The sequence below is a fragment of the Ipomoea nil genome, unplaced genomic scaffold, assembly GCF_001879475.1.
Source record: "Ipomoea nil cultivar Tokyo-kokei standard unplaced genomic scaffold, Asagao_1.1 scaffold1652, whole genome shotgun sequence".
NCBI classification, from domain to species: Eukaryota; Viridiplantae; Streptophyta; class Magnoliopsida; order Solanales; family Convolvulaceae; genus Ipomoea; species Ipomoea nil.
This window is the reverse complement of record NW_017618080.1, coordinates 417,626-431,550: the sequence shown is the minus strand read 5'-3', so window position 1 is coordinate 431,550 and position 13,925 is coordinate 417,626. Positions and strand designations below refer to the sequence as shown.

The 13,925-nt window shown below is 34.4% G+C and overlaps 1 pseudogene; it reads right to left on the bottom strand.

Annotated features, from left to right (window-relative positions):
• Nucleotides 1-115: 115 nt before the first annotated feature.
• On the bottom strand, nucleotides 116-1,025 carry LOC109191490 (annotated as a pseudogene).
• Between the last annotated feature and the right edge of the window lie 12,900 nt (nucleotides 1,026-13,925).

Genomic DNA, 13,925 nt, shown 5'->3' with positions numbered 1-13,925 from the left:
CCTTAAGTGTTAGAGCATGGTTGGGGATACCAGATGCTCGCAACCCATTTAGAAACTCTGGAGTATGCACATCTGCAAGGATACCGTCACTTGAGTCAGACTTACAAACTGTGTCTCAACTGAAGTATGTCTTACTCTCAACTACATGCAAATGACTCATATACTCGTTGATGGAGTTAACCACATCAAGAGTTGGGGCCAATATTGAGCGACTTTCTAGATACTTATGATCGCATCCACCATTTTTGAACATAGGAAATGTACTATCTACAGTTGTGGCTATGTGGTCACCTGTAGAGGGCAACAACATTTCCGGTGGGATGTTAACATTTGCATAACCATCATTCGGTCCACCCATTGTTCCATCTCCGATGGATGCAATCCATTTTGCAAAATCTTCAACTTGTTGTAGATCAACACCAGGCTCCATCCTATTCAATCTTAGATTCTTTGTTAATCTAAGAACTTTACATGTATCCCAAAGATAAGAAGAATTTATAATAGCTCCTACAATGTCTTGTCTAGTACCTTTAGGTATTACAGGCAAGATTTGTCTAAAGTCACCCCCAAAGACAACAGTCTTACCACCAAAAGTTTTATCATAACTCAATGGATCATTGAATCACATCAAATCCCTCAGTGTTCTATCTAAGGCCTCAAAGCAATGTTTGTGCATCATTGGTGCTTCATTCCAAATTATTAACTTTGTTTGCAAAATTAGTTCTGCAAGGTGGCTACCTTGACTGATAATTACATGTTGAATCTTCATTCAAAGAGATCGGTATTGCAAATCTAGAGTGTGCAGTTCTGCCTCCATGCAGAAGTAATGATGCTATGCCACTTGAAGCAACATTGATAACTATATCACCTTTAGAACGCAATTTTGCAGACAACGCCCTCCAAAGAAATGTCTTCCCGGTACCCCCGTAGCCATATACAAAGAACAAACCACCATTGTTCAACCAGACATCGCCCAAGATTGTTTCATATACTTTCCTTTGTTCATCAGTCAATTGTTTTTCCATACTTTGACTCTCTACATGTAGAGCTGCACGATTATAAGCTTAATAGTTTTTATTAAATATAAATATTTATGTGCTTAATATATATATATATATATATATATATATATATATATATATATATATATATATATGTTAAATATTACTTACTGTCTTGGTTAGAACACAGCTTTTTTATTGAGTGTTAATTGATTAAACTCTTTTTAACAGGTCATTTTTTAAATTACAGTATTAATACATATGTTGTTCTACTGCTCTAAGGTTCTGGCTTCCACTTCATAGTAGGTATGTGTGAATTCTTATTTCAATTCAATATTTATTTGTTTGTGTTTAATATTAGTTAAGAGTGTCAATTGATTGCCCGGTTGATAAATGTAGCTTGACACTTTTTGTTTGCATGACTGGAAGTGAATTAGATATTTTTAATCATTACATATCTCTATGGCCTAATACAGGGACCATAAAGTTTCTTTCAATCCAAACAATGTTGGTTTGTTGGCAGAAAATAATTGTAAAAAATTCTATACAACAGTAAAATTATTACATTAGGATAGGTACTAACTAAATAGGTCATTTTAAAAACTTATTCTATGAACAGTGTTGTTAAGCCATTCTGCCAGCCTTTCTTGTCTAATATTACTTGACTTTTGGGAAGATAGGAATATTCTTCAAATGTGTTCAGTACTTTGATTCTAATATTTTTCTTTTTCCTGCAAAACGAAAAAGAAAAGAATACATGACATTGAGCGACAACATACTAAACAGTCTTCAAGCCCCTGACTGGTACATGTGAATCTGCCAAGCATTCTTGGTTCCTGCAAAAAGCCATAGCAAAAGATATAAAAATATCTATTGTAAACCAAAACTCTTACAGTTCAAGAACACGATTGCCATAATGCAAAATTGTTCAACAACTAAACCACCACTTTGAAACAATGTTTTTTAAGAGACAGTTTGCAATACATCAACCAAACCATTACTCTTTCTTTTCAACTTTGACACTACTTTCTTTTATCTTCTAAGCCATCTTGGATGATGAGAACTCATTTAGCAGACAACTCTTGACAGTTTGTAAAATCTGTACAAAAATCTTTGAAGAAAAAATAATAAGAAAAAACAATAACGATTACCATTCAAAATGTTCTTGAAATATTTTGTTCTTGAAATCTCGTCATGAAAACATAACCATGCTTGATAATTTCATAACTGCAAACTGAAAAAACTTATTTACCTTCATTGCGCTTCTTGTTTTGAAGGTTGACAAATCACGTCCCAGAATGAAGAGAACCATGATGGAATAGAAGACTGAATCTTACAATTAGCTACTGGGAATGCGATTGTTTGTATTCAAACCTTCATTGCGCTTCTGTAATCTGTAATATATAGACTTTAGTGTGTACCAACTCAAGAGTTGCTTCTGGATACGCTTCCCAGAAGCTTTAAATCGATTCATCGCCTCGTTAAACGGAATAGTTGCCATAATTATTTGGACTGCTCAATTAATATTTTTATAAACCCAATGTTTAAAGAAATCAGATTTTCAATAAGTGGAATACCCATTGCTAACGCTGTCGTTTTACTTAGGCGGGAATTTTTGCAATAGTCATTAACTGCTTCTTATTGCTATTTTATATTAGAGGATTTGTAGCGTTATTTCAGCTCTCCTTAATCAATATTTTTCTCTCTCTCTCTCTCTTAGTAATTTTCTTTGGAATTTTACGGCGGTGTGTGCGTGGGTGTGGAATGGTGTGTGCGTTTTACTGTAACAGGGCTCGTACACCATGGCGTGCTGATTTTTTCATAAAATTATGCGTTTTGGTATGTGCGTTTCGTGATATAGGCATGCTCATTTTGGTTTGGGTTTTACTAGTTTCGGGCGTGTGTGAAACGTAGATATAGTATTGGGCTTGTTTTTTGTTTTGTTTTTTTTTTTTTTTTAATTGTGGGGAATTTTGCGATGGTGTGTGCGGTTTTCTGTAACAGGAGGTGTACACCATGACAAACTATAAAATGCACACCACCATTCCACACACACACACCGCCGTAAAATTTCTCATAATTTAAAATTTCAGATGTACAAAATATAATTAATTATTACCATTGATAGGTCCCTAATAATTTAAAATATCAATTTCCATTCATAATCTCCCTAATATAATGCTTAAGATTCCAATTGAATTATATCCATAATTAAACATATATCTACAATTACTATTTAATCATTTTGATATATATATATATATATATATATATATATATATATATATATATATATATATATATATATATATATATATATATATATATATATATATATATATATATATATATACTAGTTTTTTATGAGTATTGCGCGATTGAGATAATACCCTTTTTTATTATAAAAAAATACTCATTTTTTTAAATAAGTACTTTAAAGTTTATCCAGGCAAGATTATATTGGAATGTTCATGCATATAGATAATTGAATGTTGAATTTGCGTATTTAAATAGGTAATTCTAAGTTTACAAATGCAAGATAACAGTGTCAAGATTGATTATAATTGTCAATAAAATAATTGTATAGGTATGATTGAAACCAAATACGGGAAATGAAGGAGAGCAAATAAAAATTAGGGCATAAAATATTAAATATATACTAATATTGAATAGCTAACTGCTGATTGCCAAACAAGGACATTGCGAGGTAGTTTCCAACTTCAATTTGTTGTGTGATTTGAATACTCTTTTTGTCCATAAACCCCCATGTATTTAATATGATTCGCTTAATTATATTTTTTTATTTTTTTTAAAACAATTATTATTATTAAATATATGTATACCCTTAGGTCATTTTACATGTTAATCTTTTTTTTTTTTTTTTTGAATGCTACTAGCTCTATTACATTGTAGTATCTGTTCATATACTTTCTCAACCTACTGAAACACAAAGAGAGGCTCGAACTCACAACCTTCCAAATGGAAGTCCAACCCGGATACCATTGGACCACATAGTCCTGGTATGTTAATCTAAACAACTAATTTTTTCAAATATCTTTTTACCAACTGTTGATATAATTCACATGTCAAATCCGCTAGTATTATCCGTTAATGCTAACCGCTAAATGCTGATTGTCAAACAAGGACATTGCAAGATAGTTCTCACTTCAATTTGTTGTGTGATTTAAATACTTTATTTGTCAACAAATTAATCAAGTAGTTAATATGATTGGCTTTATTAATTATATTTTTAAAAGTTTTTCATAGTATTAATAAAATACTTGGTAAATAAATATATTGCATTATTTTGTATTATAATTTTGATATTTAATAAATAAATAAAAATAGTGCTAGGTGAACTTAATACCAGGTAGAAACCAAGTGGGGTCTGGAATAGGGGAACTAGGGTCTAGTTGCGACGAGGTGGAACAAAGTGGGGCTAGGAACAGGAAAACCAGGGTCCAGGTGCTACGAGGGGGAACAAAGTGGGGTCATGAACTGGGGAACCAGTTTCTAGGTGCAAGGAACCAAGACTAGCCAAGTGGAACCAGGAACCCAAAAAAAATACATTGCACAAAAAATATAATAGACAATGTAGTGAATATAATCAATTAATGAATTTGAATGTAAAGAATTTTTACATTGGAGAAAAATAAAGACAATATAACTAATAAAATTATTTCTCTTAATTAATTTATTGATAATGAAATTTTTTCTTAAAAAAAAAATAATGATAATTATTATCTTTTTCATTATCTTTTTTTTTTTAAAGGAAAAAATTTCATTATCAATAAATTAATTAAGAGAAATAATTTTATTAGTTATATTGTCTTTATTTTTCTCCAATATACAAATTCCTTACATTGTCCCTACAATGTCTTTATTAAAAAAAATTATTCATTATCAATAAATTAATTAAGAAAAATAATTTTATTAGTTATATTGTCTTTATTTTTCTCCAATGTACATAACAATTCTTTACATTCAAATTTATCAATTGATAATATTCACTACATTGTCTTTTTTTTTTTTGTGCACTATTTTTTAATTAAATATCAAAGTTGTAATACAAAATAATACTATATATTTATTTACCAAGTATTTTATTAATGCCATGAAAAAATTAAAAAAAATATAATTAATAAAGTCAATCATATTAACTACTTGAGGGATTTGTTGACAAAGAGAGTATTTAAATCACATAACAAATTGAAGTGAGAACTATCTCGCAATATTATTGTTTGACAATCAGCAGTTAGCGGATAGCGTCAGCGGATTATATTAACGGATTTGACCTGCGAATTATATCAACAATTGGTAAAAAGATATTTGAAAAAATTAACTGTTTAGATTAACATGTAAAATGACCGAAGGGTATACATATATTTAATAATAATAATAATAATAATAATAATAATAATAATAATAATAATAATAATAATAATAATAATTGTTTTTAAAAAATATAAAAATGCGAATCATATTAACTACTTGGGGGTTTATTGACAAAAAGAGTATTCAAATCACACAACAAATTGAAGTGAGAAACTACCACGCAATGTCCTTGTTTGACAATCAACAGTTAGCTTTTCAGTATTAGTATATATTTAATATTTTATGCCCTAATTTTTATTTGCTCCCCCTTATGTCCCGTATTTGGTTTCAACCATACCTATACAATTATTTTATTGACAATTATAATCAATCTTGACTATATTATCTTGCATTTGTAAACTTAGAATTACTTATTTAAATACGCAAATTCAATATTCAATTATCTTTGCATGAACAATTTCGATATAATCTTGCCTTGATATACTTTAAAGTACTTATTTAAAAAAAAAAAACATTAAGCATTATCACAATCGCGCAATGCGCGTAAAAAACTAGTATATATATATATATATATATATATATATATATATATATATATATATATATATATATATATATATATATATATATATATATATATATATATATATATATATATATATATATATATATATATATATATATATATATATATATATATATATATACTAATAAGAGCCCAAGAGAGTTAGGCCTATAATTGGTAGAAAAAATGACAGTCAAATTTTTTTAATTAAATGAATGACTCAGATTGATCAAATTTTATTTTTTCCTTAAGATTTCTTAATTTATCCTTAATGAATATGATTTTCCGTTAACTTTTGCGTTAAATATTATCTTTTCCCTCAATTTCTGTTAGTTCACTGTTAACTTATTGATTTCAATAAGAAAGGTCTTAGGTTCGAACCACATCCCAATCAAAGTTGGCATAATTAGTACTCTATTTTACTCTTATTAAATTAAAATAATAATTTAGTAGCTACAACATAAAATAATACATATGTGTTTCTTTAATTTAGAATTATGTGTCTACAACGTCTTTATTTAAAAAAAATATTCATTATCAATAAATTAAATAAGAGAAATAATTTCATTAGTTATATTGTCTTTATTTTTCTCCAATATAAAAATTGTTTACATTCAAATTCATCAATTGATTATATTCGCTACATTGTCCATACAATGTCTTTATTAAAAAAAATTATTCATTATCAACAAATTAATTAAGAAAAATAATTTTATTAGTTATATTGTCTTTATATTTCTTCAATTTAAAAATTCTTTACATTCAAATTTATCAATTGATTATATTCACTACATTGTCTATTATCTTTTTGTGTGTACTATTTTTTAACGGAAAATCGCACTTTTGGTCCCTTAATTGTTGTCCGATCTGCAATGTGATCCTTCACTGTCAATTGGGTCCCTCAAATCTTTATTTCGTAGTCAATTTGGTCCTCTGGTAAGATTTCTCTCAAACCAGGTGTAGACACAGAAAATTTGAAGTCGACAAATGGACTCGTTCATAAGTTTTGGGCTTCGTTGGATGAAATTGGACCAATTATTGATTTATTTGGATTAATTAAATTGGCCAAATTCCCCGAATTAAATATAAATTGAAGACTAGTGGACTCAGATTATAAGGATGGACTGATCCATATTTGGCCCAGCAAGAAGACATTTAAATTAATTATTTAATTTGAATATGTGATAAGATATTCATATATTTAAATTAGTTAGTTATTTAATTTGAATATGTGATGAGATATTCATATATTTAAATTAATTAATTGTTTAATTTGAACATGTGATAAGGTTATGAACCTGGATACAATGGTGGCTAGATACATTGTGGATAAATGTTCATATTATCCTAAAATATTAAGTGATAATATAAGGATAATATTGAAGAGTTTGGGTTCTATTGAAAGTCTCTCATATTCTTCCCTATAAATAGATCTCTTCATTCATTCCAAAGAACACACTTGAAGACTTAAGGAATACTTGAAGAATTGAAGAAAAGCTCTGAAGCTAGAGGATTGAAAATCAAATCAAGCTAGGTGGATTGAAGATCAAATATTTCAACCATTCAAGCAAAGCTAAAGTGGACTGAAGATCAAGCCAATTAAAGACCGGAGGCCCTTCAACGAAGATTAAGCAACAAAGCCCTTCATTGAAGAACAAGCGGCGTTCCGGAGGCCCTTCAGCCAAATTTTCAAATCAAGTAAACCCAAGTGAAGAATCAGAGGACTTTTTTATAGAGATCTTGTACCCGCGCAATTTTGAAATTTGAATATATATATCTGTACAACTTTTCTTGTTCACAGATTTTGGCACGCCCAGTGGGACATTTCTACCTCTCATCTCTTCACAAGAATCCAAGTGGCATCAAGAATTCCCACGTCCAAGATGACTTACGCTCAAGCTACCCGCTCCAGGGCATCGTCCGTGGCCAGTTCTGATGATAGTCGCGAGATGCAAGGTGCATTGACCCGGAGTCGAGCAAGGAACATGGGAGTGCAAGTAGCTGAAACTCAGAGCATGGTGCGCAATATCATCCGAAGGATCGAAAGCAAGCCTACCGCTTCAAAGAAAGCTACACACGATGAGGGTTCATCTTCTACAACGGGGACTGCTTGTGACAAGATTCCTACTCCTTCAAATAAAGCTACTGGAAGTGGAAATCCTTCGCTTACTTCTTCAAGAGGAACTGCTAGCAGTGGAAGCTCATCCCCTATACCCCAATCACCGCCTTCGTGGAAAACGACACCGGAATGGACTCACGTTTGCACAGTCATGCCTGCTATGACAACCAACGCAGCTTCGGTGGAGGAGCAACTAGCAAACATCACAAAATCTCTCGAGGGTGTGACGATGCTTCTTCATAACCAAGATAGGAGGATAAATGACCTAACCGAAAAGGTGAAGAGCATGAGGAACGGCGAAACGAGTCGAGCTTCTGGGAAGCAGCCCCAAACTCAAATGGAAGAAATTGATGTGGAGTTACCACCCCATGGCGATAGGCTTGTTGCAGGGATGAAAGAAGCAGCATCCCGCCCACCACTTGCTGAGAAAAGCGTTCCAATTTCCGGGGGCACGATTCCTGTGGAGCAACTAAATGACTACATCATGGGAGCTATCAAAGAGAAGCTAGTAGGACAACGCTCTTATACATATGCCAAGCCTTACACTCAAAGGATCGAGGAGCTAAGGATGCTGCCTAGGTATCAGCCACCTAAATTCCAGCAGTTTGATGGGAAGGGGAATCCTCGACAACACGTAGCCCATTTCGTGGAAACCTGCAATGAAGCTGGGACATATGGGGACTACCTAGTGAAGCAATTTGTTAGCTCGTTGAAAGGAACAGCTTTTGACTGGTACACTGATCTTGAGCCAAGCTGTATCGATAGTTGGCACGACATGGAGCGTGAATTTCTGGATCGTTTCTACAGCACAACAAGAACTGTCAGTTTTCTGGAACTCACAACTACCCGTCAATGGAAAGGGGAGCCTTCCGTTGAATACATTGAAAGGTGGAGAAATGCATACTTGAATTGTCAAGAGAGGATATCGCAACGTGCTGCTATCGACATGTATATTCAAGGAATGCGATTTGAGCTGTCTTACATCCTGCAAGGGATTAAGCCTAAAACATTCGTGGAACTATCTACCCGAGCTCATGACATGGAATTAAATATCGCAGTTGGTGGTGGATTAAGTGCGTTCAATGTGCCAAGCTCTTCCAAGGATAACGCAAGGCAAGATTTTAAGAAAGGGGGCAAACCCTTTCCAAAGCAAGAAAAAGAAGAAACGATGAATGTAAAAGCTGGAGCTATTAAGGTTTTCACTAAAGCATCTGAAACCCCAAAGCCTAGGCCATTTTATGGTCCACCGAGTGGAAACAGGATAATGACCATAGAGGAGAGACAAGAAAAGCAATATCCGTTTCTAGAGTCGGATGTCTCCCCTATGTTTGATGAGTTGCTTAAGCTTAAGCTGATTGAGCTGCCAGAAATGAAGCGTCCCGAGGAAGCTTCTAAAGTTGAAGACCCAAATTATTGCAAATACCATCGCCTCATTAGTCATCCTATTGAAAAGTGCTTTGTTTTCAAGGATAGAGTCATGGCGTTAGCACGGAGTAGAAATATTGAACTGGCCGATGCTACTGTAAGTACTTCTTGAGGAGGGTCTTGAGAAAAGGAGAGGAGTAGAACAAAAGCGTCCACTCTAATTCGTCGTTAAAACTACTGCTCAAGCAAAGTTGCAACAAGTTGTTGATACCTCTAGGAGTGGTTGGGTAACTATTACCCGCAGGAGGCACAAGTAGGCGGTAAGATCACCAAGACAAGTGACAAGGAAATGGTTTGAGAAGGATTCGTCCAAAGGTCTTACATACAAGCAGGAGATGAAGAAGCATCTTAACGAACCACGAACCCCTATGACATTGGCTCAATACATGCCAAAGGGGTTTGATTTGAAAAGTGTAAGCATATCTACCTCATGTATGAACACTAATGATACGATAGTTGAAACGGGAGAATGCTCGTCCCATGTGGAAAATGAAAGCGAGGAAGTCCAAATGTATAGAGCCACCTCTTATTCGGCTGAGATCACATTCAGCGATAAAGATTTGATGCTTGGTGGTACACCCCATAATCGTCCGTTGTTTGTCGAGGGCTATGCATGTGGGAAGAAACTTAAAAGGATTCTAATTGATCAAGGGTCAGCTGTCAATATCTTGTCGCAGTGAGCTTTGAGAGACTTTGGTATTTCTATAGATGATATTACCCAAAGCCGCCTAATGATCCAAGGATTTAATCAAGGGGGGCAAAAAACATTGGGTATCATTCGACTTGATTTAACAGTCGGGAAATTAAGTTCAAGCACACTATGTTATGTTATAGATGCAAGGACATCTTATAGCTTGCTACTAGGACGACCATGGATACATGAGAATGGGGTCGTTCCATCTTCATGGCACCAATGCTTTATGTACAAGAAAAATGGAATAGTGGAAAAAGTAGTAGCTGATGAGAGCCCGTTCACTGAGGCTGAGTCCTATTTCGCTGATGCGAAATTCTATATGAAAAAGCAAATCGTAGTGGAAGAGATTGACGGAAGTGGAGCCAATGCACCTCTTGAGCCAAAGTGGAAAGGGAAACAAGTTGTTGAGGAACATCAAACAAGCAAGGAACTTGTCTTTCCTCTTACAAGGATTGACACACTTAAGGCACATAGAGATGAAACAAATCAAGTATTGCCCACGCAACGCATGGAGGGCTTTGACCCAAATGCTTATAAACTTCTAGCCAAGTCAGGTTATGATCCTAAGGAGCCGCAAAGGTTAGGAAAGCTCGTCCCGCAAGCAGGTGGCAAAGGTATTTCAATTCAACAAAGCGTTTATTCGCGCAAAGGGTTAGGGTATGTTCCACCAAAACCCGTGAAGATATTCATAAACCGAGCTGCAAGTAATCACATTACAATCGAGGAGCAAAGTCAAGACAAGAAACAATCTGTTTTTGATAGGATCGGACAAGTGAAGTCACGCCAATCAGTCTTTGACAGGCTCGGGTCAAGTCCTAAGGAAGCCAAGAGAAAGTCTGTGCATGAGAGACTCAGACCTGTCCCGATCATTAAGAAGCATACCAAATCCTCTCCAGGGGAAGAATTATCAAAGGAAATCAAGAGTGCAATCCCTTCTCGTATGAGACGAGAAGTCGCGGTCGATATTTCGTGTGGCGAAGTTTTAAAGGTTCAACCAAAAACTATCGTGCACACTTCCATTGAAGAAGAAAATGAAGAAAGTATGGGATCAAATTATGCAACATATCAAGATGGTCAAGATGTGAAGGCACCACAAGAGTTGGAGGGTGATCACATGGCCATGGTACGTTGATGAAAGGAAAGTCCACCAAAATGTTGCACGTGGTTAAACTGCTAGACATCTCGCTTGTCTATGAGTGGGCCCAATTCATAGTCACTCCTGACCCGCATGAGTTTAAACTGCGTACGGTGAGCTCCTGGCCCACAAGAGTTAAAACTGTGTACGGCATCAACAATTCAAAAAGTTATTTGAACTACGTTTGACTTGATCTCCTTCACGGGAGTACGTAGGCAGCTTAGAAATTTTATTGTCTAAGTTCAGTCATAACAAAAGAAAAATCCTATTCGTGTCCAAGATAGTGATTCTATCATAATTCAAGTTAAGCATACATTAAGTATTGGCATGGAAAGAAGAAGAAGAAGAAGCGTATCAAGTATTGCAAGTCTTGGAGTTGAAGAGAATTGTTACGGCATGCATTCCCGCAACAGCTAGCCACTGTTTGGTATTTTGGTCATATCTCGGTCTATAATGATCCGATTGAGGTGATCTAGGCATCGTTGGAAAGCTAACTTATAGAGCTACAACTTTCATGAAGACATCTAAGCTTTAATATGACTTTTGTAGGGTCAAAATTTGAGGGAAAGTGAAGGCGCGAATCTGTCCAGAATTTTATGTGCTAAAATTTCATGGTTTGTAAATCAAATTGTTTGCTGCTCCATGCACGTACATTAGCACATGTATTACATATATATTATATGTGGGTATGTATATATTATATATATGTGTACGTGTGCCGTGTGTTGTGTAAAGGAAACAAACAAGAAAATCAAAAGCAAAGTTAGGGTAATTCAAGCCAAGCTTTGATAAGGGAAATTTCAAACACACATGCTGTAGGATTGTGTTGTTTATCAGGCATTAAAGAATTCGTACAAGCAAAATATTGAAATAGCAAGGCAAGGCCACAAATTAAATATCAACAGATGTATATGAACTTGTCAGAACTAATCAGAACCTTGTTTCCCATATGCAAATGCGGCCTCTGTATCCTCTCATATTTCTTTTCCCTCTCCAAGACAGCAAGCCACGGCCCCGGTGGTAACCCACAGCGGTAGCGAGTCGCTCTCGTGAGAAGGCACAATAATGGTGATCCATTCTAAAGACAAATCGCTGCAGAGCAGCCAAAGAGAATGATGAGCACGGGTTTATGCTCTTGGATCCCATGACAAATTTCCCTGTATGCTCTTTGAGCAGGGTTCATGTGTTAGATAATAAATTTAGACTAACATGAACTATAGTAAACGAGTAACCTGCCTCGTTGCAGCGGAAGCTTTAGGATCGCCCGAATATCCCCAGCCATAGTTGTTGGTATTGTCTCTGGGATGGTAAACCTGCAGAATGGACATTAGTGTTTTGTCTACCACTTCTCTCCCGAATACGTGATGGTGCGTGTCCTGAACCCGGGAGCTGTGGGAGGACTGTTTTGCTTAGAAGCCTACATGCCATCAACATAGGCAGATATTCAGTTAAAGCTTAACTGAATATCCTGAGTTGCATAACAGATTAAGTCACTAATTGACTCAATCTCCTACTTGCACCACAGCCACCCAATAATACAATATATTATAATATATTGTATTTAGGGAAAATACTTACATTCTCCCACTTGGTGCAAGTACTGGCACAACCTTCATTAAAGAACAAAATACAAGAACCATAGTAATACGTCATCTACTAATCAAGTGAGTAGTATCTACTATGATCACATGCATTTAAATTCTCTAACTTAGGTTCTTTATGAACAAACCCTACGTTTATTCTTAGTCCCTTAATGGATGTTTCTCAAAATATATTATGTGCACAACTGAAGGAAGAAACCATCCAAATTCACTGTATGATCCCCAAAATCTTAGAAGCATGCCTTAAGTAGAGATCTCTTAATGTTAGCATAATGCTAACTATATTCTATGACTTGTTTATAAGTTAACATAAACACTACCTCTAACGGCTAAGAGCTTGGAGTTGACACGTCTGTCACTCCCACTCATTAAGATAGCCCAAAAGATAGTCAAGTCACAGAAACATTCCAATAACATAAACCATAAGGTCTAAGTCAATAATTTGGAATCTTAAACAGACACCAATTTCCCAAATAATCTCAAGGTCCACCTCGAAATTAATTGAACATTACGAGTCTTATTATGTCTTACAAAATTGTTTTGAGCCTTACAAACCAAAAATGGCCCAGGATCAATTTTGAAGAAACTAAAGACTATGTTAATTGCTACTAAAGAATTTATTAATTGGCAGTGCACCACAAGTTAAATGTTTTCATTCTAATAAATTCATTAATATTGTTACAACATTTTCATAAATATGTTGTACAACCAAACGTTCAATGAAATGAACTTATGAATTATAAGAACAAAAGACTAAATTAATACTTGTGAAAACTTTTGGACTTATTGCTAGACGCACAATCCAATTTGGAATGTATGAAAACAATTAAATCTATCAACTTTAGTGGAGTATCTTAATGATCTTTTCTAAATGAACACTCCCACTGATTAAGATATTCTTTAGCCAAATTAATGATATAACACTCATAATGGATTTGACCAACTAAATAATGAAGATATAATTCCCCACCATTAGTTGGGCATACTAAATAATCAATATTTGGTTCCAATTATAGTCCAACTAAATGAATAATTAATGAGGACATGATT